We start from the raw sequence: 26,749 nt of genomic DNA, 5'->3' as shown, positions 1-26,749 counted from the left end.
AACTGGTAGAGTTTCTCTCTCTCAATCTCTCTCTCTCTCTCTCTCTCTCTCTCTCTCTCTCTGTGTGTGTGTGTGTGTGTGTGTGTGTGTGTGTGTGTGTTCCAGCAATGGCTATCTATCGATTGGAGGTCTAAGTATTCAACTGACTGGATATCTCAGCTGGTCTTCAGTGTATGCTAGAATCCTGAAGAAGTAGGCTCTAATGCCAGCGGAGGAATCTACTTACCAACAAGAATGAGAGCAAGCAAGCAAGGAGAGGAAGATTTCTTCTCCCAAATCCTTTATATGCTAGCAGAAGGTGTGGTCCAGATTAAGGACAGATCTTCCCTCCTCAAAAGATCCTGATTAATATTTGGTCTTCAAATACTTTAATTAGGAAAAAAATGACTCACAGGTGTGCCCAGCCACATGGATTTTAGTCAGTTCCAGGATAGTCAAATCGACAACTAAGAATAGCCATCACAGGCCTTATAGCATACTTTGAGCAGAGGGATAATGGAAGGAATACTGTAAAAATCCCGAGGCTGTGTCCTGAGAGGCTCTATGAACCGGCTTGCCTCATAGATCCTCCGTTTACCCTGAGAACAAGTTCAGACTAGCCTGCTGAAGAATGAGACCATGTACAACAGGGTCATATCACCCCAGTGTCCGAACCAAGTCTACAGGTGAGAGCCATCCAGGATCAATAAAGTCACAAACTGTCCGCAGGTGCAGGAGTGAGGCAGAGGGCATGAAAAGAAAAATGAAAGAATCAGATGCAAAAACCCAACACTGCTTTTAATCATATTCAGAGTTAGGTAAAAAATGCTGAATGAGATGTAGGCTTCACCGTCCACTGATATCAGTGAGACTCAAGAACTGGAAGCCAGTGTCCTCACACGCCTACAAAGAAGACAAGTTACTCACAACCAAGACGATGCTGCTGAGAGAGCTGCCCTGGCAGAGGAAACAAGAGGGGAAGCCAGCAGCAGGATAGATGCCTGCTTATTGACCACCTGGCGCTGGATATTGAGTTCATTGGAACTGTGCTTCAGAATCAAAATCAACCGGTGATGAAGCAGTGTTATTTTCTACCCAGAATAGCTTTGACTGCCACACAATGATATATTGAAACAGTGGATGGATGGATGGATGGATGGATGGATGGATGGATGGATAGATGGATGGATGGATGACCATCTCAACAGAGTTCCTTTCTTTGCCAGTTATACTCTGGGTAACCATGAGTCAGAAGGTCCTTTAACAAAGCAGATGTATGTAGCGGCCTTTCAGCTTTGCTGTTTTTTGTCCTTGTTGTTGTGCTCTGGACTGGGTATCACTATATACTAAGGTCAGCCTAGAATTCTTCACATAGTCCAGGCTGGCCTCAGACTCACGGTCCTCTAACCTCTCCCTTCCGAGTGCTAGGATGTCTTATTTACACTAGGACTGAAACCTGAAGTTGCTAGGCCAGGCTGACGCAGGGGCGGCCTGGAGTCCCCCTCTGCTGTCTCTGCTCAGAGTCTGGGTGGAGGCTCCCCTAGTAGACTTCTCTCTCAAGAGATCTTCTATTCAGATCCTTGGCTCGTTGCCTCTCTTTGGCCTCCCACACCCTGCTGCCATTCCATCTCCAACTGAATCAACAACTATGCCTTTGTCTATCCAACCTGCAGTAGAGAAATGGTTCCTATTTCCCCTTGGAAAATCTGAACTCATAAGACCTATTATATTTTCAGAACTTTTTACCAACTTGTTATTAAATTCGACTACTAAAAACTAAGTACACATAAAATGAAATAAATGGTAGTCTTAAACACTCAAAACTCAGCCTTCCACTTTTTCTACAACTTAAAAAATTTATTTATCTTTATTTTATGTGTTTAGGTATTTTGCCTGCATGTAGGTACATGCATCACATGCATGCCTGGTGCCTGCTGAGTTTAGTAGAGGATGTTAGATTCCCTGAAACCAGCGTTACAAATAGCTGTAAGCTGCTGTAAGGTGCAGAGAGAATCTCTTGTGTGTTGAGTGGAAGCATCACCTGTCAATAAAAAAACTGATTGGCCAATGAGCTGAGGCAGGAAGTAGAAGGTGGGAGTTCCTGTAGGGAGAGAGTTGCTGGGATAGAGTAGCCACAGGAAGAGATTCATCCCGAATGCTGATGGTGATGGTCACATGAAACTGAGAAGAGGTAACCAGCCATGTGGCACTCATAGAATACAATAAATGGGATAATTGAGTTATGGGCTAGTGGGAACAAGCCAAAGCTTATGGCCTAGTCATTTATTCAGAAGTAATTCAGTCTCAGGGTCATTATTTCACAAACTTAGGGTATGAGTGAAAAAGCCTGCAGTTATAGTAAGGGTGCTGGGAATTGAACTATAACTAAGGCTGTGTCCTCTGCTTCTGCAGGAGCAGCCAATGCTCCTAACTACTGAGCCATCTCTCCAGTCCCTGTATTTACTACATTTTAAATCTATACTCTGCATTGATTTAGATTTATTGCACTTGCACAGTGAGACTGTCATATGCTGTAAAGCTCTTTCCAGACCTTCATTTCACAAGTCAGTACTTGAACTTGGCCGTGATGGTGGTAACTGACACCAGCATTGAGATAAGCAAACGTTATAGATGAGTGCTTTTGTTTTATCGGTTAACTTATCATTTTAACTGAGAAGGAAGCAGCAAGCATCTTCTACAGAAGACCAGGTAGTGAATGTTGCAGACTCTGTGGCTCTGTCACAACTGCTCAGCCATGCCTAAGTGAGAAGGCATGTAAACATCCAATGAACTTCACCTACAAAAACAGGCACAGGTCAGAGTGAGTAATGTGTCATGGTTTGTTGATCTCTCAGCTGAAAACCCAAGAACATGCTTAAAATGCAGATTAGATTCAAATGCACATCTTGTCTGTAGCATGAATGGTATTAAATAGAAGATATTGTCCTCCGGTAGTCCTGTGTGTATATGTGTGTGTATCTGTGTATGTGCAGGGGTCCCTATGGAGGTCAGAAGACAACCTGATAACATCAGCTGTCCCTCCTCAGGCGCTTCCTGCCTTTTGTTTTTGTTAGCAGATCTCTCAGTAGCCTGGAACTTGAAAATTAAGATAGGCTAGGGCTAGAGAAATAGTTCAGTTGTTAAAACACTAGCTGTTCTTGCAGAGCACCCGGGTTCAATTCCCAGCACCCGTTTTGTAAGTCACAACTTTCTGTAACTCTAGTCCCAGAGGATCCAATGCCCTTTTTAAGCTTCTGTGGGCACCAGAATGCACATGATGCACAGACATGCTTGCAGGTAAAACACTCATACAAATGAAAGAATTTTTTTTAAAGATGGGCTGGCTGGCCAGTAAGTCTCTACTCGCCCAGGGTGTGCCGCCACACTTGACTCTTTTCCCATAGGTTCTGAGATGAGAGCGCAGGTCTTCATGCTTGCTTTGCAAGCACTTTACCCACTGGGCTATCTTCCTGGCCCTTACAAACTTACTTTTTAAAGCCCAGAACACAGTTTTCATTCACAAACACAAATGCCAAGCAGCGTTCCATGCCAGAAGTGCACCGAGTGTCAGCCGCAGTTGAAGGCTGGCTAAGAAGAATTGAGCCCAAATTCCTAACGATGTTCTCTGAGAACCAATTAGCTGTATGGAATTTACAATAAACAGGATTGTAGGTTTCATTACCGTTTGCAAATTGTGTGCCAAGTGTCTTTTGTTATTAGTGAAATCCATATTGACTTCATGCATGTACATGGATACTGGCTGTTCAAAACATTTCCCTGAACACCACCCCTCAGGAGCACTTGGTCTTGATGCAGAATAGTAGATGCAAATGGACTTGGGGAAAGGGTATTGTTGCCAAATTTCAAAGCCAAGTGTATCTGAATCTCCTGCTAGGCCTGTTTGGGGTGGGGGTGGGGTAAGGAAGCCCACGATATCTCCACTGTGTAGATGAGAAAACGGAGGCTGCATATGGGCTACATCACTAGTTATTGATGGCACCAAACTCTGCACTAAAGTCTGTTCAGCTGGAGGGACCATGCCTCAAGGCTGCCTTATTAAAAACAGCTTACCTGATGCAGAAGAACATGGTGGGACTGGTCATGAAACATCATTTGAAAATGAGAGAAACTGCAGAGTCGCTGACCAGGGTAAGGGTAAGTGGGCCTGCAGAAAAGGGAAGTCTGGGAGGGGACACATGCATAAGTCCTGGTTACAGATATAGCCGAGAGAAGACAATTGGACATGCAGGGAGAGAGAGGGGACTTCCTGTGTCAGGTCTGTGATGGCAAACACACAAGTGTTTATATGAGGTGGTTTTGGTGGAGATGGAGCACATGTTCCAAGCCGTCTCCAGAGATTAACATGAGGTGCAGTGCCACAGCTGAGAAAGATGCAAGTCAGCTGTGAAGCGATGTTCTCAGAACTTGGCTCTGCTCTGATTCCTCTCTACCTATCCATCCCTTTGACTCTGGTGGCTTCCTGCTAAGCAAGCAGGAACCTCAATTGTGGTCACTCAATTCTTTATAGCTTCATAGTACCCCAAAGAAAGTAGAGCCCCAACCTGCACATTTCTAAATATAAGTTCTCATTTGCCTGTCTTTAGACATGTGTCCATCTTTGGTCCAATCAGGGAGGTCAAGCAGATGGGCCTAATACCTAATAGGCCTGGCTGGTAGTGAATTGATAGCCTTGTTAGGCTCACATGAAGACAAGAGGTATTGATCATGCAATAACGTAGTTTTACCAAATGGAGGAAGTGGATACTGAAAAAACAAAATCTATAGTTCCTTAATAGAAATTTCCATGCAATTCTTAGGTCTGGAGCAAATGTGACACCATGGCCTAGACAAGGTCCTTGTCATCTACTCTGCAGAACAAGGTGGATGGGGAGTTAAGAGTCATGGGATGAGTACAGTATGGATGGACCTGGACTTAGTGCACATGTTGCTGTTCCGGTTCTCACAACTCTGTCTCTCCTATCTCACGGAGGAAGGAACAGAGATCACGACAGTCAAGCAGTCAAGCAGACACACAGCTGACATCTTCCAGAGGTAGTAAAAAGAGACCCAGAGCCAGGCATGATGGCACATGCCTTTAATCCCAGCACTTTGGAGGCAGAGGTAGGTGGATCTCTGAATTAGAGGCCAATCTGGTCTATAAAGTGAGTCCCAGGACAGCCAGGACTACACAGAGAAACTTGACTCAAAAAAGTGTGTGTGTGTGTGTGTGTGTGTGTGTGTGTGTGTGTGTGTGTTGGGCATAGGTCTCTATCCTTCATCAGTAAGGATAGATTAATGGAGTCCTTCTCCTGTGTGCTCTAGTGTTAAAGCATTTCAAATATTAGTTGCTCTTTCAATCATATATTCTTGGGTTCTTTCCAAAACTCAAAATGGAACAAGATGTCTCCTCTTTCATCACTGATGTTTGCATGTGAGATGTACAATTTTGATGCCTCTAAACACACAGAAAAAGCACCAGACCTGGATAGAAGGTAGTATTATTTATACTGCCCCAACAATCACAGGGTCTCCAATAATATTCAGCAGCAATCAGCCCGAGTGTTGAATGTCCTCTGCTCACACATCTGTGCAATAAAAGGCAAAGATGTTACAGAATCAGCACACCAGGCAGAAAGCAAGAGAATGAAGTTAGTTACACCACGTCCCTCGCTCCTGCCTCTGCCACCTGGCAGCTGATCTCTAACAAACAACTTGACCTCCATCAGCTTCTGTGCTGTGTCCAATCACACTTGTCTTAAAATGCACCAAACAGCTAATCATTTCCCTGACACTATTTGTTCTGCCCACAACCCATGTCCTTTCTGGCCACAAGGGACATATTCCTGACTCAAAGTCAGACAGCCCACTCACTAATAAGAAGCAATACCATCCCGCAGAGAATTACAGCTGAGAAGAGTGGAGACTGTTGACAGGTTGTGGTGGAGACTTGAGCTGGAAAGCCATGGGCAGATGGGACTGGAGTGGCTATCCAGCCGCAACTGAAAAAACAAACAAGCAGAGGACTCCAGCAAGACAAAAGAGGCACAAAGAACAGACAAGAGGCAACGTGAGAACAGGAGCCAACCTCCTGAGTGACAGTGGAAGGCAAGAGTGACCTGCATCCTTACAGTAAGACAGCGCTAATCTCTACATCATCAGAGCTAGCCTGAAGGGTTCCCCATTCCTGGCTTTAGAGCAACACAATACAGACCACAAAGAGGAGAAAGAAGACTATTAGGAGAGCTTTCCTTTCTGGCACATAGTAGGTACACAGTAAACACAAATGTGGTTCTTTCCAAGGACTTGATTGCAAGAGGGAAACCACAAGCAAACCATCTCCACTGGAGTTCTCTCTGCTCCTCTCTCCAGTCCTCCAAACCATGATCAAACTCGCCCTACAGGATATACTGCACAATTAGAGTGCACCTCTTATCCTTGCCTAATTAGCTCTTTTATCAATTAAAAATATTTTTTCCCATTAAGTCCAGGGGTTGAGAGCAAGAATGGAGCCCCCTCCTTGATTTCTAAACCCTCTGAAAAGCCCAGTAAGATAATGTCAGTGAGTTGGTTCATTTCAGGTGCACATCAGGCTACTCAACCTAGGTGAATTTAATGACTCAGGACAGGTCGAGCAATGAAAGTCCCTGTAAATCATTTCTAATTGCAAGTATAAAAATTAAAAATCAGTCTGAAGAGCAAGATAACACAATGCTAATGACGGAGAGCAGTAATCTGAAGATAGAGGTTCCCTGCTATAATCAGGCCCATTTGGATGACAGAGCACTAGCCTCTGGGGACTGTTCCTGGAACAAAAGGCTGGGAGCCTACTTCAGTCTTTAATGACTTGCTAAGATAAAAGAAATGAACTGAATTTTCACATTTAATTATAAAACTTAAAAGGAGATTTTCCCCCCCTTCATATGCTTTATTCTTTTCCTCATCGAGATAAATCAACAGCCGGTCTATTCTTGTAAGGGTGACTTTACAGACCCATCATGTTCAGCCATGTCATATTCAAAGTCCAGCTCATAAATTATATCCAGATGGAGGAATCAACAGTTCTACAGTGGAGACACATATGGAGGCTTGAAGAAATTTGAAAAGTCCAAGGCTCATTTCTAATGTTTATAAGCAGAGTACCCAACTGAAACAATTTAAGAGTAGAGAGAAGGATCTGGGCTTGTGGTTTTCAAGAGCTATTAGTTTATCAAAGTGGAGACTACAGGGGGCAGAGCACCTCTGTCTGTGGTATTTGAGGCACAAGCCCACCATGCCCACTGCTTTTCACTAGGCAGAGGGAACAGACTTAGCTACAAAAGATCTTCCCATCCAGGCCCCACCTCCTCAAGGTCCACAGCCTTCAAAACAGTGCCTCAGGCTGGGGACAAAGTGTGGTGTGGTGTGTGTGTGTGTGTGTGTGTGTGTGTGTGTGTGTGTGTGTGTTCGTGTGTTGTGTGACGTGATCCTGTGAGAGAGGCATTGCAGAGTCCCACTTCAGTCAGAATCAAGATAACATTAAAACTCTTCCCTCATGATGACTGAAAAATACAAATTGCACTCCTCTTCCCTTGCCTCTTGAGCTGGGTGGATTCAAAATCACCTTTCCGTCTCCAGGAGTTGCTTCCTATACCTTATTGGAGCACTTAACACTCCTTAACACTTGGTCCTCCTTTCCCAGAAGATCCCTGTCTGGAAGTGACATCATTCTCCTTCTGTTTTCCTCTAGACAGTGTGTTGAGTCCAGTGCAGGCTTTGCCACTCTGGAATGTAACACAAAAGAACTGAGTTCTTTCTTACAGATCAGTGAGTGCTCTGACTTAAAACAGTGACGCCACATGAGAACCACAATCAACTAACTCCAAACACCTGGCCCTTAGGAGAAGTACCCATAGGATCATGGAAACCTATCATATTGGTAGATTACCCTGGGAGGAAGCAGTGGAGAGACCAGCAACACGTTAACACTGGTGTACATAGAGATTGGGGAGGCTGTTTTTGTAGACCAATAATCTTATTTAAATACATACTCCCAACACACACCACACACACACACACACACACACACACACACACACACACATACTTCTTGCTCTTGATACTAGGAGAACACCTTGGGATAGTTTGTATTGAACTTTTAAACATTTCCAAGAATGCTTGATAAAATTACCATGTTTCCTAGAGATGGCTTCTGGGTTAAGCCTGTATCTTGCTCTCTCTGCAGAGGACCTGAGTTGGGTTCCCAGCACCCATGTCAGGTGGAACACAACCACTTGTAACTCCAGCTTCCAGGGGTCTGACATTCTCTTTTTGCATCTGTGGGCTTTGCACTCACATGCACAAACCCACCCCCACAAACCCACCAACCACTCCCCTACACACAAATAAGAATAAAAATGAAATCGTTAAAAGTCATAGACTTTTGTTGAGCCTCTGGGATGACATTGCTCCTTACAGTTTTCTTCCTACACCTGTCGAATGCAGCCATGTTGTGAGGCAGAGGAGGAAAGGAGAAAACCAACTTCAGTCAACTTTAGGGATAAAAATGTCAGAGATGGGTCCGATTCATAAGTCACAGAAGGAGCTTACTAAGTGCAAGGCAGGGAGAAGCGCTGGGTGTGAACTACAGTCTCCTCCACGGAGGTCCTGTATCTGCCCAGCTCACCCTTTCTGTGTGTGTGGGGGGGGGGGTTGGGAGGGGAAGGCTTGATCACAGGATCACAGGCCAACAGCCTGCTGGGCTCTTCTTCAAGCCTCAGAACCAGTAGGTTAGGGGCGGGGGCAGGGCACATGTATTTCTAACTCATTTCCTGGGCTGCTACTTCTGACTTGGCCACCAACTCTAAGAGCCGCTGTTCTGTACCAGGTGGTGCACAGACAGAAAGCCACCATGTTTTCAGCTCATAAGTCACCAAGAGAGATTCTCTCTGCTCCACAACCATATTCATGGTGGACAGAATTCACTGGTCTAAGTGCTGTAAGCCGATGCAATCCTTTGCACACGTGCAGTCATGCCCAGAGAAGAGGACCTGGCACAGCCGACTGCCAGGAGGTTCAGCAGCCTATCGTTACTTGTTGGCTAGCAGAGGCCAGGATGTCTTTGTCACAGCTCGGGACTCAGGAGTCACACTCTCAGCTGGGACCAAGTTACTTAGTTACATCCATCTCTGCAGACAAGAGCTCTTGTAAAGGAATTCTGATCCCAAAGGCCAAAATTAAACAAACTGTGCAGTAGACCGTTGACCAAGTTGGTTCATGGCAGCGGTTCTTACCCACGGTAGTTTGGGGCTCACGGGAGTGACTATTGGCAATTTCTGGAGAGAGTTTTTACAATTTGGGTGTGAGAAGACAGTTTAGAGCTAGGGAGGTGACTCAGCTTACCACACAAGTGCAAGGACCTGAGTTCAGATCCCTAGAAACCCACAAAGTTGAACTCGGTAGCTCACACCTGCAAACCTAGATCCTATATCTAGTCTCTGGCCTAAAAGCTTCCTTAAAAACAGTAATTATCTCCAGGGCAGGAGCAACCCTGCTCTATATAGTCACGTGCTATCCCTCTGCTGACTTGGGACTTAACTGCCTTGTGAACTCAGGCATACCACAACCCAGCTAAACCTCAGTTTTCACATACCTAAAAATGGGATAATTAGGGGGGTTAAGGAGAACTTAATGAATCAATAGCCATCAAGAACTTAGCCCAAACAATAATCATCTACCTATGGTTGTTATAGAGCATTACTGTTTTGTGTTTGTTGGTTTTTTATTCTTTAAGATTTGTTTATTTTATGTGTATGAGTGTTTTGCCTCATGTATGTATGTAATGTATGTGCACTGTATGTGCTTGGTGGCTGAAGGGGTCAGAAGAAGACATTGGTTGTGAGCTATCATGTGAGTGTTCGAGATTGAATCCCAGTCCTCTGCAAGAGCAACAAGTGCTCCTAAACACCGAGCCATCTCTCCAGCACTTGCTGGTTTGTTTTAAGTTAGGTTCTTACTATATATTGCAGGGTGGCTGTCAGGACACAGTGTCCTTGCTACAGCCTTCCAAGTGTTAGGGCAACAGGTGTGTGCCACCATGCCTGGCTTCAGCATTACTATTATTACAATGAAAGTAGTTTTGAACAGAATTGGGCTGGAGAAATTTAGGATAATCAGAGAGCTAGGAAGGTGGGCAGTCATGAGAGCTTGTTTTTAGCATCATTCGGCCAGCTTTCTCTATCTCATCACAGTGTGTCCTTACATTGACACTTTTCACACTGAATTACAGTAAGTGAATATTAATCTGAGCTGATGCTAATCACCAGTGACAGAAAATTCCCACTCTGATCAAACTTTCATAACATATTAGGAGTCAAAGGCCCTCTGCTGCCTCATACAGGCCAATCTCCATGTTACCATTAGTGGATAGCAGGATCTGTTCATCTGCAGAAGGCTCCTCAGTACAGCCCAGTGACAACCTGCACACTAGAATTGTGCTGGAAATGTTAGCTGTCCAAACAACCCTTTTCTCCATCAAGTGTTCAGTCATAACCAGTGTCCTGCATCCTCCATGTACCTGAGAGCTGGCAAAAACTCTGCCCACAAAGATGTCATATGTGTGTAGAAACAGTAAATCTTGGAATCTTAGAGTTGCAACACCTTAAGTCTCTTCCAACGCAACTTGTTTTGTTTGAGTTATCTCAGCTTGTGGAAGGGACTAGAGACATTCCTCCACTTACAATAGAGCTGTGTCCCAATTACCCGCCTATAAACTGAAAACACTACCAAGTTGACAACGCAATGGATATGACTAACCTACCAGACATCCTAGCTTAACAAACAGCTCAACTGTAGAGTGCCAAGTGGTCACCCAGGGGACAGCCCGCCGTGCTGCCCTCTGGCATCCTGAGAGAGGATTGGACCACCTATCACTAGCCCAGAGAAAGATCAAGATTCAGAGTTCAGTGGAGAATGATTCATACTGACCATGTCTCATGTTTGCCGCATCATAACATCCTAGAGTTGTGTATCAAACCATCAAAAAATGGGGACTGACGTATGTGAATTTAACCTGAAGATGAGAAATCTTCCCCAGGAACTGACTGTTAGCTACAGTGTAGAAATGATATCAGCTCTGTCACTGTAACCCAGTTGTTGTTGACAGCCCTTTAGGAGAGTTCTGTGCCAATATTTATCAGGGCATCCTGGTGTTTTATTTTGATATAATGTGTTTGACATTTAATGGATTTGCTCCACTTCTTGAGATATCGAATTACTTGTGCCTTATTTGTTGTGTTTTCTAGAAGACTCATTTCTTGACTTATTTCTTCCCTTAAAAAAAAAAAAAACTTATTTTCTATGTATGTGTCTGTCCCTGCATGAGTTTGTGTATCATAAGCTCACACCTGCCTGAGGAGTCCAGAAGAGGACATCCGATTCTTTGGAACTGGAGTTAGAGGTGGTTGTGCATCACTGGGTATGAGTTTATACTGTTGTTTTGGAAGCTCTAGAGAATATCTCTATTCTTCTGATCTGTATTGTTTTAACCTACTTAACAGTACACAGTATTTATACAACAGACACTCAAATCACTGAGTATTGCTAGTTTCCATTAAAATATAGCATAAATCTTAGGACTATTTACTACTTAGCCCTAAAGTGAAAACTTAAGGGTTCTTTGGAAAGTCAGTTGGTTGGTGTTTTGCTGAGGCAAACATGTGTCCATTAAAGTGGACACAGGTGAAAGACTAAGGCAGGCACATGTAGGAACGTTTTACTGAAGCAGACACAGGAGAGAAGATGTTCTGCTAAAGCAAGCATGTGGAAGGACATGTGATGAAGGATTCTTTGCTAATGACACGCATGCATTGGTCTGCCTTACATTGCATAGCTGAGCTGCATTTTTTGGGACTCCCTAGAGAGAAACACACCAAAAATTTTCTGATGGTGTACTGCAGTTTCCTGCGGCTTCTGAGGACTTGAGCTGACTGGATGCATGTGCATGCAAGACTTGTGCTGAGCAAAACCCGTGCTGAGGCAAGGCATGTGGAGGACATGTGATGTTTGGAGCGTATAAATAGGAGAACGGAAACAGAGTTTGGCTTGCTGGTACAGCTAGCTGTGCGATCCTTGTGGGTCCCAAGTCTTCAATGATCTTTGCTTCCTTGAGAGAAGCACAGCTGAGAATTTCTCCTGGTATTTCTCCTGGTCCCTCCTGCTGACTTAAGCTAAGGCTGAGGCCTGGCTGTTACTGTTAGGTAGTACCAACGCTGCTGATTCCTGTTTGCTTTCCTAACTCTACTGAACTGGACTGCTGGTGTATCCACAGAGTGTTTATGAGTGGGTTGAGCTGTCACTGCTAACCTGTGAACTGAACCGCTGATTTCCAGACAACACAGATGGGAGCTGCTCCAAAGAACCTTTCTAAACAGGTTCGCTTCCCTCATATTCTTTCTTTTCTACTACCTCTGGTGGGTCAATGGGTTAAAGGGAGGTTAAAGCATTTAAGAGCCATCATTAAAAATAGGATTTGAAAAAACTTAAAGTTACATAGCCCTTTAAGAAAAAGTTCACGGGCCCTTACTTGAATGAAAAGTCAAGGTTGATGGTGATTTTCCTTCAACACGTCGGTATCTGAGCTGGACTTTAATATTGCTTAAGAGTAATGATACTTTATGCATTAAAGAATTTATTAAAAATGGAGAGCTAGGGATCAACCCCCCCCACCACCACAGCCCAGACTTCTGCAGTGAGTGTAGCTGGGTGAGCGCTGAGTCCTTGTCATCTTGCCACTGTCAGCTGCTACCCCAAAGTCGCTGGCCAGAGGACTCAGCCTCACTAATGTAGTAGACTTCTCTTGCTTCTAGACTGTACCTTTTGTAACATTTTGGTTTTCTACTTAATAATTTATTTCTAGTGAATGTACATTTGGGACAAAGATTTTTGGGCTAATACACGAATTCACTGAGTCATTTTATCCCAAAATAACCTTGTAACAAGACCAGACAAATTATTCAAGCATTGGTTTATCTTCTCATTTTATTTCTTTTCTAAATAAATACCAGATGCTTTGAAATAAACCCTCTTAAAATGAAAATTTTAAAAAAAATACAGTATGAGCTTCAACCTTTAAAGGGCTGCCATAGCCGTATTCTCTTCCTGGTTTAGAGATGACGTGCCCCACCCACTGAGCTTCTTCTATTGCAACGGTCCCCAGCTATGCTCTTGGCTGTGGGGGAGCTAGAAACTTTAGAACATGGAGCCTCACTTGAGGAAGCAAATCACCAGGGTGTGTCCTCAACATTATGTCTTGTCCTTTCTGTCTCCTTGTTTCTGTTTGCTGTCTGAGACCTGAGCTGTTCTGTAACAGCTTCTGCTGTGAGCAAAAGAAATACCTTCTCTTGGTTGCATCATCCATTGGTCATTGCAATGAGAGAAAGAAAAAAAAACCCTCAGTAAAACAGTGGATTCAAAATGTTATTCAATACATGGCTGGAGTTGTAAAGTGCTTGCCTCGCAAGCATGAGGCCCTTGGTTCAGTCCCCAGTACCACTGGCAAAAGACAGGGAAAAAAGAGAGTTTTGAATTTTCACAAGAATCATAAACTTTGTAAGTGCAGTTGCCTGAAAGTCCATCCAGCATGGATTGAAACAGTAGCTACCAGAGGTTTGGTAACACTCAGGAGTTCTCCATTGTTGGCTTCTGCAAGCAGTAACTCTGCTGTAACAAGCTGCCCTGGCTTGTTGGTATTGATTCCCATTTCTCCGCTATTGTTAATTTAAAAGATTTGTTTTTTATTCTTATGTCCATTGAAACAGTTCCCATTTACTACTTGAGGTCTATTAACTCTGGCAAGATGGTTGAAATAATGGCTACATTTATGCATTTATAAGTCGAGCATACATTTAAGAAACAACGACCCACTGAATACACAATTCCATTTAAAATTTTTTAAATGACCAGGTTACTATAAAAAAAAAAGTGCAATTTCCACTGTGGTATTGCCTGTGAAACATTATAAGTGCCAAATGTAATTACCTTAATGCTATTTTTGATATCATATCAGCAAATCATGCCGAGTCCTCACTGTGACACCTCTCTCAGGGTAAGGCCTGCTCCAGGGTAGGTCTCTGGGGAAAACGGCACTTCTGTGTTGCAGCCGTTAGCCACCCTGAGCCTGCCTGAAAGGCCTGCTTCCCAGCCACTTGTGGAATGCTGTAAGCCTCAAGGACACTTACCTCCTGTTTGTTCCTTTCCCGGTTAATCCTCGGAGAGCCCCCTTTCTATCTGCAGAGAACCATTTCATGCATTAAGAACCTCTCCCACTCTTGTTTCCGTCTTAATCATCAGTAAATCCCCTTCTCCTATTAAAACACACTCCATGACAACTGGAAAAAGAGCAATGATGATACACTGTGTGTAAGACTAATACCCTAATGCCGAGGAGGAGACCCACGTGGCGATGAGCTGGATGGAAGATTAGCTCTCTTCATGTTGAGCAAATAAAAATAACAACTCCTAGCAACCTCTGGAGGCCAGTGATTTTCTTTCCAGAGTTCACAGGCTTATTAAAAGATTTCTTAAAAGAGCGCCCTCCACATCTTTAAGCTTTGTAAAATACTTGCTTACTTTGGGTATAAAAACACCATGTGCTGAAATTCCATCCAGCTTAGAGGTTAGAGGGAGCTGTATGGGAAAAAAGAACCCTCCAGGCACTAAAATACCATCTAGCATGTGGATTCTTAAATGATCTTGCTACAAAGGATTGCATCTTTACCTCACCCGCATTGAGCTCTGTCAAAAATTAACTCTGAAGAGATGACTCAGTGGGTAAGGGAGTTTGTTGTGCAAGACAAAGAAGGACCTGAGCTCAAGTCCCCAGCACCAAAGATGAGCCCAGTGTACCTCTAACCTCAGCACTGGCAGGCAGAGATGGAGGAACTCCGGGCCAGCTGACTTCACTAAAAGGGTGAGTGTCAGGCTAAGTGAAAGACCCTCTCCCAGGTAAATAAAGCCTAGACTGACAGAGGAAGACACTTGATGCCTTCTTCTGGTCTGTGGATGGGTTCATGCATGAGAACATGCACAGACGTGTACATACAATACACATACATCCACAACATACACAGAAAAATTAACTGTAAAGACTTTTGAAATTTCAATGTAATTCTAAGCTGTCAGTTCCTTTAGATGGAATTGTATGAGAATTGCAGTTTTGAGGCTAGAAGTAGTTATGAAATGTCCTTGCCAGTCCCCTCCAGCCTGGCAGCCTTCTCCAGCTTAATCAGAAAGATAAAGACAATAAGGTCAATGACTGACCCCTGAGCAACTCTGAGTCTTCAGCGTCTATTTTGGGTAGTAAAGCATCCCTCAGGTTGCCATTCCATTTAGGAAATGTAATTAATAAACCATTACCTCTCAGCTCTGTACACAGCCTTAGAGAGTGCACAGGGAAGAGAAAGCAACTGAGATCTATTATTATGCGTCTGTCCCTGTCTGGGTCTCTCATACTCTCAGAAGTACCCCCACATCTCCAGAACGAGGTGCTTGGATTTATATGAGGAAACTTTGCTCTCTCCTCTGGTGACAGAACTGTCTCTGCCCTTTCTAATCATCCAGTCCCCAAACCCAGATTCGTCGCACATCAGTTTTTGTAGCCTGAAGCTTGAGTCTTGATGTCACCCAAAGGCTCATGTGTTGGGGCCTAGTCAAATGAAGATAGACCATTGGAGAATGTCCTGGGCAAGGGAGATATGTGGACATCTTGCCCTCTCTTTGCCTTCCAGCGTTAGTGAAGTGAGTGGCTGCCTCTTCCTTGTGCTGGCATGCCTGTAAATCCCTCGCCGAAGGCCCCAATACCAGGGCCAAGTGAACAGGTGAAGCTCTGAAGCTGAGCTCCTCTTCTTCAGCTTGGCTTCTCTCTGTGTTCAGCACAGTAAAGGAGACAGTGAAGAGCAGAAGCCCTCCAAGGAATGCCCAAGGCCTGACTGAAGGTGCTTTTCTGGAATGACAACTTCCAAAAAGACCAGTGGGTAGTGTATTCTGGGACCAAGCATAGGGGTGGGCAGAGCATCCTGAACTTGTAGCTACATAAATGCTTGTGCAGCCTCTCTGTGTCTCTGTGAACATGTGATTTGGCCTCTCTCTCTCTGTCTCTCACTCCTAGCTATGAGAGTTTACAGTGTTTATTATCTGGAACAGAAGCACCAATGTCTTGCCCCAGTAACATCTGTAAGAATTTACTGTGTGGATATGAGTGCATGTTCATGTATGTGGTGGTGGTGGGGTGGCAGGGTGTGTGTGTGTGTGTGTGTGAGAGAGAGAGAGAGAGAGAGAGAGAGAGAGAGAAGGAGAGAGACAGAGAGACAGACAGAGACAGAGAGACAGAGAGACAGAGACAGAGAGACAGAGAGACAGAGACAGAGAGACAGAGAGACAGAAACAGACACAGGCAGAGACAGAGAAAGGCAGAGAGACAGAGACAGAAACAGAGTTATATAATGTGTGGTGAGAGATCCCTGGTCATCCAGCCAGGACCATCAAAGATCCACCTGTCCGCCTTCTCCCAGCTGGGGCCACAGGTATATCCCATGCCCCCACAGCTGGCTTTCTATGTCGGGTCTGAAGAATCTAACTCCGGTGCTATACCTACATAGCAATCATTTTACTGACAGCCGTCTCCCCACCCCAAAGTATTTTTATCCACACTTCTTTCCCCTCTTAAACGAAGAAGGTGACACATAGAGATCAAAACAGCAGCTGTCCTCTATAATTTAAAGTGCTAAGTCCTCAAGGCTCCCACTCCAGAAGGCCTCATTCTCCCGCCGTATCTGACGATCCCTCTTGCTGCCTGCCAGCCTGGTAGTAAACTGTTCGGCTGCTACAGTTAAGCCTAGAAGGCTTACAATTTTACCCCAGCTCTTCATAGCTTTAAATTAATACTTATGCACTCTGAATTCAGTCTTGACTGTCTAAAATTTGAGCAGTGTGGGTCCACACAGAGATTAATATCTATAACTTTAATCCTTCATACCAAGTTGGAGGACTGTGTTGGCTTCCAGGGTTTTGTGTCTCTCTGCTCCTGAGTGCCAGGTCTTCGGGATTAAATCCAGCCTGAAATGTTATTTGCTCTGTTTACTGCTTTATGATGAGTCTGCATGAGCTTTGGTGCTGATTGTACATTACATTGGCTGTAAGCAAGCAGCCTGGAGCAGGCTGGATCCAGACTGGATCCAGGCTGTTCAATAGGATCCAGGTAAGGTCAGCTCTCAGAAAAGATTCCCCAAGGAAGAAGGGGGAGGGAGGGAGGGAAATCTTACTGTATAGTTCTCTAATAACACACCCAGTGCTGACCTGAAGACCAAATGAACATTTCAGGGCTTTCGCAAAATGTCCTTCCATGAGAATGTATCGAAGAGAAAAACAAATATCATTCTTAAAATCCTTTAACAGCAACCAAACTAAGCCTAAAGCTTCAGACACTAGACTCCACATATGATTGATCTCAAGGAGCGTTCTTGAAGAGAAGTATACAATCAGAATTTTTAAAGTAGTTGAAAAGATGTTGGTGGCAATTAATTTGTTGTTAATATAAGCATGAAGATTAAAACAAACAAGATATTTGAACAAAAAATTTCAAAAATCAACTTTTTGCTTTTATGCTATCATAAGAACTCACAGGAACAGTTTATATTCTGTCCAATACAGAAACACTCTTGGTATCCTAAAACTCACAGTGACCCTGAAGTCATGATCCAGGGTCATACTATAGTGCCTTGTGAATACTTTGCAAGTTATTCTGAAAGGCCACATATGGCACTAAATGCACCTAAAGAAATATGATGAATTATACATGGAAAACAAATTATGTAGTACTTTTTGGCATTTTTTATTAACTTAAAATGATTTTAGCACTGGCATTTTGCACAGTGTAATGAAATACAAATTATAATTAGCAAACATCTTGGTGTTCATTCTCAAATTCATCTTTTGCAATTCCCAGTTTTCTGAAAAGTATATAGCCACTGGAGAGGAGGGACCATCAGCCACCCCCAGCCACTCCCAGCCACTCCCCAGCCTCAGGCTTCACTTGCCCACCTAGGACTTCTCACATAGCCCATCCTCCGGAGAGAAGACTCTAGACATATGAGGCTATCTATGGAGGCCTAACTTGGGGCCTTCACTCATGGAACCCCCATGAAGATTTTGGATTTGTATTCTTTTCTGTACATAGGAGCTCCCAAATGCATAAAAATTAACACTCACAAAAGCTGCATTGGAGTAGAACAGGGAGCTCTATGCATAGAGAGCAGAGTCAGCCCACCACAAAGCCCACGGGACAGACAGGGCACCGGTAAAGCCCCGCACCCTGCCTGCTGTTGTTCAGGTAAATATTGAGATAGAGCCTGGCAAATACTTTAAAGTAAAGCCTGATCATTTATCATTTTTCTTTTGCTGAAAAGAATTGGCTAGAGAGACGGCTCAGAGGTTAAGAGCACTTGTTACTTTTCCAGAGGGTGTGAGTTCAGTTCCCAGTACCCACATCATGTGGCTCACCACACCTATAACTCCAGTTCCAGGGCACCCACCACATTCTTCTGGCTTCCTAGGGCTCCTTATACAAGTGGTATGCATAAACTCACATATACATGTACTCATAAAAATAACAAGTACACCTTAAGCCTTATGCTTAAAGCTAATCCTATCAGCAAATGGGCCAGTGAGTTAGACATTTCTGTTTAATATCCTTAGCAATCAGGAAATACAAACTAAAACTTCATTAAGACTTTGTCTTACCCCAGGCAGATTAGCTACCATCAACAAGACAAACAGATGGGCTGGAGAGGTGGCTCAGTGGTTAAGAGCACTGGCTGTTCTTCCAAAAGGCCTGGGTTCAATTCCCAGGACACATACAGTCTCTACTTATCCTCTGTAACTCCAGTTACAGGACATTTGGTGCCTTCTTTTGGCCTCCACAGGCACCAGGCACACCAGTGGTATACAGATATACATGCAAGCAACACACCCATATGCATACAACAATAAATACTTTAAAAAGATAAAGAAAGGATATAACAGATGAAACACTTTCAACTCTGATCATGCAGACAAGCACAAACTGAAGTCACCTGACAAGATAAAGCAATGCCTCTACCCCCAAATTTACAAAACTTAGGTTACCCCAACTAGCATCTCATAGGGGAAGGCTTTTAGCTCAGTGGTTAAGGCTCACTGAGCATGCACAAGGCCCTAGGTTCTATCCCTAGCATACATACACATGCATGAACACACAGACCATTAAACAGCTGTGACTCCAAAGCTGAGGAAACTCTTCACGACAGGCACTGAGCTCATCACATCTAGCTCTGGGCCTTAATGAGGGCAGTGTACTTCCTCCAAGAAGAGAAGACTGCATCCATCAGGGAAAAATGAGAACAGCATCAACTGGGGGGAAAGGGAGAATTCTGAGGCTGCAAATCAGAGACCAGAGGACAGAGTCATTTATTTCAGAAAGCCATGTTGTGGCTTCTCAATGGGATTTCTCTGAGGGCAGAAAAGTATGTGTCCACCCAGTCACAAACTGGAAACTGACAGATCGGATGGGAAGTGGACAGAGGCTAAAACAGCAAATCAAGGAAGACCGACAGTCTTGAGCAGGAGAAGAATGAGCTTCTGAAATGAGTTTGGGGTTGAGCTTAGGTCTTTGGGCACGGATGAAAAAGATGACAGAAGCAGTTGATTTGATCTGGGGAATCGATGCAATTTCTTATTAAACTGCCAATCTTCCTTAGTGTCATCCTAAAGCTCATGATTTGGAGAGAGTTACCAGTGAACCAGAAAGCTACAAGTTCCAACATCTCTCCATGAGAAGCAAACACCTGGCTCTCACTCTCAATTTCTGGAAAGTTTGGTGCCTTGAGCACTCCCAGGACAGGACTAAGACATCCGAGATGCCCAAGGTTTTCCTGACAAGTCACACTGACTTGTTTAACTTCGGAAGTAATTTGTAGAGAACATCAAACTTGAAAAGCACTTTCAAAGTACCAAGTTCTGATTTCCTTGAAGCTCTCAAACAAACGAAATGGCCAGACCTACAGTTTTGCCATCCAGAAAGCTCTGTTAACCACCATCCTGGAAAGCTGGTGATTTACAAGATCCAGCTAAGAATCACTAAGTTTGATTTAATTATTCCTTCTTAAATGACAGCCCATGTCATCCATTCCTTAAGCTTCTTTGAGGCTGTGAATAAGTAGACCCATCCCAATTTTTGGAGGGTGGGGAGGCAGGATGATGGCATTACCAACCCCATGATTGTGATGTGGGTCAGTCATCTGTCCATATTAAGCTTTAAAATGTTGGCAGATCTGGGTAACCCAGACAACTGAAGCACCCGCCTGTGTTCAACTGCTGGTCCAACAGGCTGAACCAAGACACGGCCTCCTGAATTCAGCTGACATCAATTTCGTTTCAGGACTGGGTAAGGAAAATATGTTTACATCTGCGGTTTCTTCAGTCTGTCCAAGGAGGCGATAAGGCGGTATTTCCTCACTAAGAGCTGAACAGAGGGCCAAGAACATTAAGGACAAGAGAGTCGTTCATGCATAGATGCACATGCAGATGTGTACATGCTGCGCACATACGTTTGACAAAGCTAAGCACTTTACATTACTGAATCCCAGCACTGAGCTAAGAGCCAGATGCAAAGGAAATGCCCTGAATGATGGATGAAAGAAAAAGGGCTTTGGTGTCACCAAACCATCCTAAATAGGCTGAGGAGGACTAAAAAGTGTCTGCTAGCTAGCAGAGTGAAACCTAGGGATGTATGTCCGTATGTTTACCTACATAAATTCCATGCCCTTAACCTGTTTATCTTCTTTTTAAAAAATAGTTTGGCAGATGATTGTATAGCTTAGTGCTGGAGAGCTTGCCTTTTTAAAAAGACAATTAATTTGAGACTATGTAAGGCGTATGGTTCAGTGGTAAAGGGTTTGCTTAGCATGCACACAACACTGGGTTCAGTCCCCAGCTTCACAAATGTCTGTCTGTCTATCTACCTACCTACCTATATCTATTGGGCACATTGTGTCAGATACTATGCCCAAGATGTGTGAACCCTGACCTTCATAGATACCCAGCATGGCAGAAGGTCCAGAACCACTGACAATTGTATCAGCAAATAGTAGGTGCAACAACTAACAGAAACAGTAGACTGCGCTGAGGCATAGAAGACATCTCAACTCCCAGTAGGATATTTCATGGGATATCCTAGACTCGACCTGACACTGGACCTGAGTGCAAAACATATTGAGCAAATCCAGGCCAGAGAATGTCAGTTCCCATCATCTGATTGCTTGCTGATGGTACCACCTTGGTTTGCATTAGACATGCCTCAGAGACAGATAGTTTAAAAAAGAGCTGTTGCCAGGCCTGGTGGTACATGCCTTTATTGCCAGCACTCAGGAGGCTGAGGCAGGTGGATCTCTGTGAGTTTGAGGCCAGCCTGGTCTATGAAGAAAGTCCAGGACAGTCAGAGCTTTTACAAAGAGAAATCCTGTCTCAACAAACAAAAAGCAAAAAGCAAAACACAAAAAAGCAAACAAACAACAGCAGCAGCAACAATAACAACAAAATTTAGCTGCCAAAGCATCAGACTCTGCTCTGCCAAGCAAGCATCTCTGTACAGGTGCATAGCCTGGACCACAAAGCTCTTTGTGGTGAGCACACTGGCCAGTCAGACTTAGACCAGAAGCTTCAACCCAACCAAGACCTGGCATCAACATTCTCACAGAGAATGACACACAGCCAGCCAGCCAGGACTATGAATTTTAGCCCTCTCTCCTATCACCCACTAGGCCCCGACTCCCTTTCCTTACCTGCTCCCACCCTCAGAAACTCTACTCCTCACCCACTACAGAAGTATTCTCAGACACACTTAGAACCTTCTAAGTCCATTACCAAAGAGAAGAAGCCAGGAGAAAGACAGGATTTCCTCCTGCCACCCAGGGAGGACTGCCTTCCACCCTCCACTGATCTGATGCCACCTACGGTCTGGATTTTGTCCCTGGGAGGTTACCTTCTTGAAGGAAAATGTCCCTTTACTTACAAAGTTTTGGCCTTCCTCAGAAGCCAGCACATTTGTATACAAGCTCTATAGCAAGGCTCCTCACCCACAGCAGAAATACAGGCCATGGGTGACTGATAACACAGCCCTTAATGGCCATTTCAAGTCATGATTCATTATTCAAAACCCGAAGTGCTAAACTCTCTCTGAGCCAGAGGCAAAGCAAGGAAAATATGATCTCAGTCCTCTAGGGGGCGCAATGCAGTTATAATATAATGGGAGCCACCATATGCAAAGCAATGTACCTTTTCTATATTACTATCCTCAGTAGTAAAAGTAGAAATAGGTACAATTAATATGAATAATGCACTTTATTTAACCCAATCCACCCAGAGTACTTTTAGTTACACATAGATATCATACAAGCATGTGTGATTGAGCTGTCCATCCCGAACCTCTCAATTCACACAAGCAGCGTCCACCAGGTGGCTGCTGGCTACTGTACCAAACCAGGTGGCACCTGAGGCTCCAGTGTATCTACATGTTCCCATTATCTCTAGTTATGCCTCCGGGCAAAGCGAAGTTTAGACTCAGGATCAACCCCTTACTAAGGAAACAGCGGCCCAAGTCACTTACAGGCCTACTGCCTTGGGCTGCCCTTTAACACAGACAGATGGGCTGTTCTATACCAGGCAAGGGGACAGGCTCAGAATCAAGAAACACGACCCATGTGAGTGCAGGACAGACACTAGCCTGCAAGACTCACAGAACATCACTGACCTGGGGGTCTGCTGTCAATAGTTATACGAGGCTTGAAAAGAATTTATTGGTTCTGCTACCCTGAGCTGTCCTACCCAAAGGCTTCCATAGGTGTGTCTGGTTAACTCTGTCACTAATCCCTCGCATCACTCTGCATTTCATCAGGTTAGCTAGCAGTTAGGGAGTCTTCTGTTGTAAGTGACAGAAACTTCAACTTCTAAGAATTCGGATCACATGCAAAGGGAATGGGCACTGTGTCAGTTTCCAGATCTGCAAGGCTCAGACAGGACGCTGAAAACAGGAAGTGGAAGAAGTCACTGTAAGGACTCGGTGCAGCTTCAGCACCACCCAGCCCAGGACTATAGCGCCTGTTCTACTAGCTCCCCACAAACCCTTAGTTTCACATTCTGCTATTGGCCAGTACTCGGTCACATGTGCATCTTTGAACCAATCATTTCAAGTGATTGGTAGCTTCTCTTATTCGTGTAGGCCACCTCAGGAGCTCGAGGAAAGGTCAATTCCAGCCTAATTCTAGGGCTTAAATCTGAAGAAGACTGAATCCTGCGAAGGAAAATTTGAGGTTTCTAAGTACCTACAGGTAGATACGGGAGAGGCCCTGAAAAATGTCAACCACAATCAACATGACTCGTCCGAGCTTGTTTCTTTATCTTGCCTAGTGTCTGGGCATTCAACTAGGAAATTGCTAAATTCTCTAGTAGCTTCAAACATGTCACCCCAAATTAATTTCAACCAGCCCAAAGAACTGTCATAATGGTGGGGCTCCTTCGGCTAGATAAACCTTGCCTAGCACACCACCCTTCCTGGGAGGATTCCCCAAGGCCTCTCTAGCAGAAGTCTTCACATTAACTAGGGATATGAAGACATCAGTGCCTTGTAAAAGTTAAAAAATGCAGACATATTTTATGAGGAAAGCTCGGGTTATCAGCTAGCTAACACAGATTGCACAAGTAAAGGCTGGTGAGCCTGAGGTTGGACATATCTCTAATATCTAGTAAAATGACCTCTGGAAGCTTGGGGTGTCAAATTTCTGTGAAACATCCTTGATGTGATTTTTTTTCTTAAGTTTCTTCTCGTGACAGGCCTGCCCCATGTGCATAAAGGACTTGGGCTAACAAAGCTAATGATATATCTGAAAAAATAAAGAATAATTCTTGATACTGGAGCATGTTCCTCAGCAACTTTCTGCTCCAGGGTGCTCAAAAACACCACATTTATTTAAAAGATGGAACACTCTTCCCAAGTTTATAATCTGTAGCAATTACTGTAATTAATAATCGTTGACATCCACCAAGGCAGAGCCTGCTCACGAGTATGTGCACATGTCTCAGAACAAAGTATATCCTCGGTACATTGGATGCAATGAAATCATATTGAATTCTTCATATAGAAATCATTCTATTCTTCATATAGAATTCTTGTCATAATCACATTGCAGATGAAGCTAGGATATTTTGATGTAAGTCCTCTGAGTGGCTAGACCTAAGAAGGAGGAGAGGGTAGAGTAGTTAATGCCATGTCTAGAGACCATGAGAAAGCAATGACTCCAACCAGGGTTCTCCCAATGATGGGGATGGAGAAATCACTAGAGCCACCGGATGACTCCTTAGCAACCACAGCATGCTGCGGTCTTACCCAGCAGATGGAGTGATGAGGGCGAAGAAGAGAGGGGAGTGAGTTCCCTGTAGGGCATGGCAGAGGGTGCTATGCTGCAGCTGGCTTCACCTGAAGTTCCCACAAAGGTCTCCAGAGACATGGGGTGAGTGGGAGGGCTGGAAAGATTAGAGACACTCTGGCAGCCCCAATCCCCATGGCCTCGAAGGTGGTCCATCTGTCTTCATGGATGGATGAGTATTCCTTTTGCTGCCCTGAGGATCCTTGTGATGTCCCCTCACAAGCCCATGGGTCCCCAGTCTGCCAGATCAAAGGCTCAGCTAGAAGTGAGCTCAGCATCAGGGACCAAGGGGCATCATGTTCAAAGGGGGCTGAGAGCTGCTTCGGCTTCCGTGGTTTGTTCCTGGCATTTTTTTTCCAAGTAAACAAGATGGACTGCGTATTCTCTGCTAGATGGATCTGTTTTTTGCCACATGGTTTTCAGTGTTCCTAATGAACTGTTAACAAGCTGTCAATTAAGCACACAAATTAGGAGAGATGGCACCAGAAGGGTGCTATATCAGAGCTTGCCTAAGCTGCAGACTGCAAGCCCTAGAGCCCCACAGCCTTGAATTTGACCTAATGTGGCACCTCTGACCCATATGAGGGAAAGGTTGTGAACAGGTTAGGCTAGGTTTTGAAGGGAGGGTGTAGTGTGTAGAATATATTGAAAATCAAAAACAAACTTTGTGTAGAAAATCCTCTAGTAAATCAGAGTTATTTTTTCTGTGAAACTTTGTAAATCTGTTTAGTTTAAGTGGGTGCTGTGAAGGCTTGAAGCTGTGAGATTCCAATTGTCTTTTCTTTTCCAGCCAATTGGTTCCGTAGGCTTTCTGCCGTTTACTGGTCCTTCTGTGAGCTTTTGGTGGGGCGGATGGTGGGGGTGGGGTGGGGGATGTTGGAGAATGTCTCACAAAGGAAGAAAACTGCGCAAATGAATAACTAACAAACTTCAGATGTAATTATTCCTACTCTCTGTCTGCTGCTCCTTCCCCAGAGAGTCACCAGAAAGCACAGCTTTTTAGAGGAGCCCTAAATCTCTTGGGCCATTCGACTGTCAGAGAAGGATCTAGAGAGGAATGTCTAAAACCTTATCAGCATCAGCGGTACAGAGAAAAAGCAAGCAGGTTGGCACATTCCCGGTGGTAGTGGGAACTGAAGGGCCACAAAGGGTCATGAGAGGTTTTCTATAGACTGAGAGAAAGGAAGCACACATCAGAAGTGCTTCCGGAGAGAACTGCCCTGGAAATTCCTCTTACAGAAGCAGGGCAACACAAAGGCCAGTTACTGGTTAACTTTAAGAAAGAGAAGATGCTCTGGGGGGAGGGTGTCATGTTAACCCAGTGAATAAAGCGGCTCTGTCCATGGGTTTGTGGTCAAAGGAGTCCGTGGGAGTCAATCTAGACAGAAAGCTGGGAGGCTGGGAGGTGCTAGTGGTAACAATTGTTCAGGATTCACACGCCCACAGTCAGTCATTCCCCAATGGCCCTTCCATGGTTGAGATCTAAGATTTACAGAGAAAATGCCTGGCTCATTTGCTAAGGTTTTGTGACTCAGTTTCTTCAAGACCTGGAATGGTATTTCCAATCCCCAAATGAAAACTGTCCAGGGCAGGTTCCTGAGTGCCTTCTGAGGTAGGTTCTAGAGAAGAGGTCCTGATCCCCAAGCCTCCCTCCTGTCAGTCCTGGAGGCAAGGTCCTGGAGGTCAGGATGGTCTCCTTCCCCTCCTGTGGTGATACTACCTTTTACCTCTTACACCTCTAGTTTGTCTCCCTGCTCAGTCATACCTTGAAAACTCTTCTTGGGTCACCCAGAGTGTGGTTACATGCCAGACTCCTCTTGCAGCTCTGGGTTTGGGACTTTTTTCCCTCACACAGACCTGGGCTTTGAGTCTAGCCTCTGACGATCAGAGCCCAAGGCTTAATTCTGCCTTTCTCTGGGTGGCTGACCTCACTGACCTTCACATCCTTCCCTGAAAAACAGGACAAAACCCCATGTGAGTTCAGATGGAAACCTTCCAACTCAGATGGCAACCGACTGAAGGCTTTGCAATTCTCTTTCCTGCCTTCTGATGTTTGACGGCACAGACCTTTGGTGCTTATATATGTGGATGGTTTTCTCTGATGGTGCTAACTTCGTCTTTAAACATGGACTCTTGGAACTTGGTGTCCTTCAAGCTCTGCCCTCCCATTGTCCAATACTCATGACTGTTGGTCCCTTAAAAGACACTCCCCCCTCACACAGGGGAGAGAGAGAAAGAGAGAGAGAGAGAGAGAGAGAGAGAGAGAGAGAGAGAGAGAGAGA

At 44.5% G+C, this 26,749-nt stretch overlaps 1 protein-coding gene and 1 long non-coding RNA gene across 2 annotated transcripts in view; both read right to left on the bottom strand.

Annotated features, from left to right (window-relative positions):
* LOC114620862 overlaps positions 1-26,749 on the bottom strand; it is a 154,104-nt gene that overhangs the window by 13,733 nt on the left and 113,622 nt on the right. The window lies entirely within an intron of this gene.
* On the bottom strand, positions 23,944-26,334 carry LOC114620863. The gene is made up of 2 exons (XR_003711357.1): positions 26,233-26,334; positions 23,944-24,274 (listed from the first exon to the last, which is right to left on the bottom strand). It is a non-coding gene; the product is annotated as an uncharacterized LOC114620863 (long non-coding RNA).

The sequence above is a fragment of the Grammomys surdaster genome, unplaced genomic scaffold (genome assembly GCF_004785775.1).
Source record: "Grammomys surdaster isolate TR1022 unplaced genomic scaffold, NIH_TR_1.0 170, whole genome shotgun sequence".
Taxonomy (NCBI): domain Eukaryota; kingdom Metazoa; phylum Chordata; class Mammalia; order Rodentia; family Muridae; genus Grammomys; species Grammomys surdaster.
The sequence above is the reverse complement of the archived record's forward strand: the minus strand, read 5'-3'. Positions and strand labels throughout refer to the sequence as shown.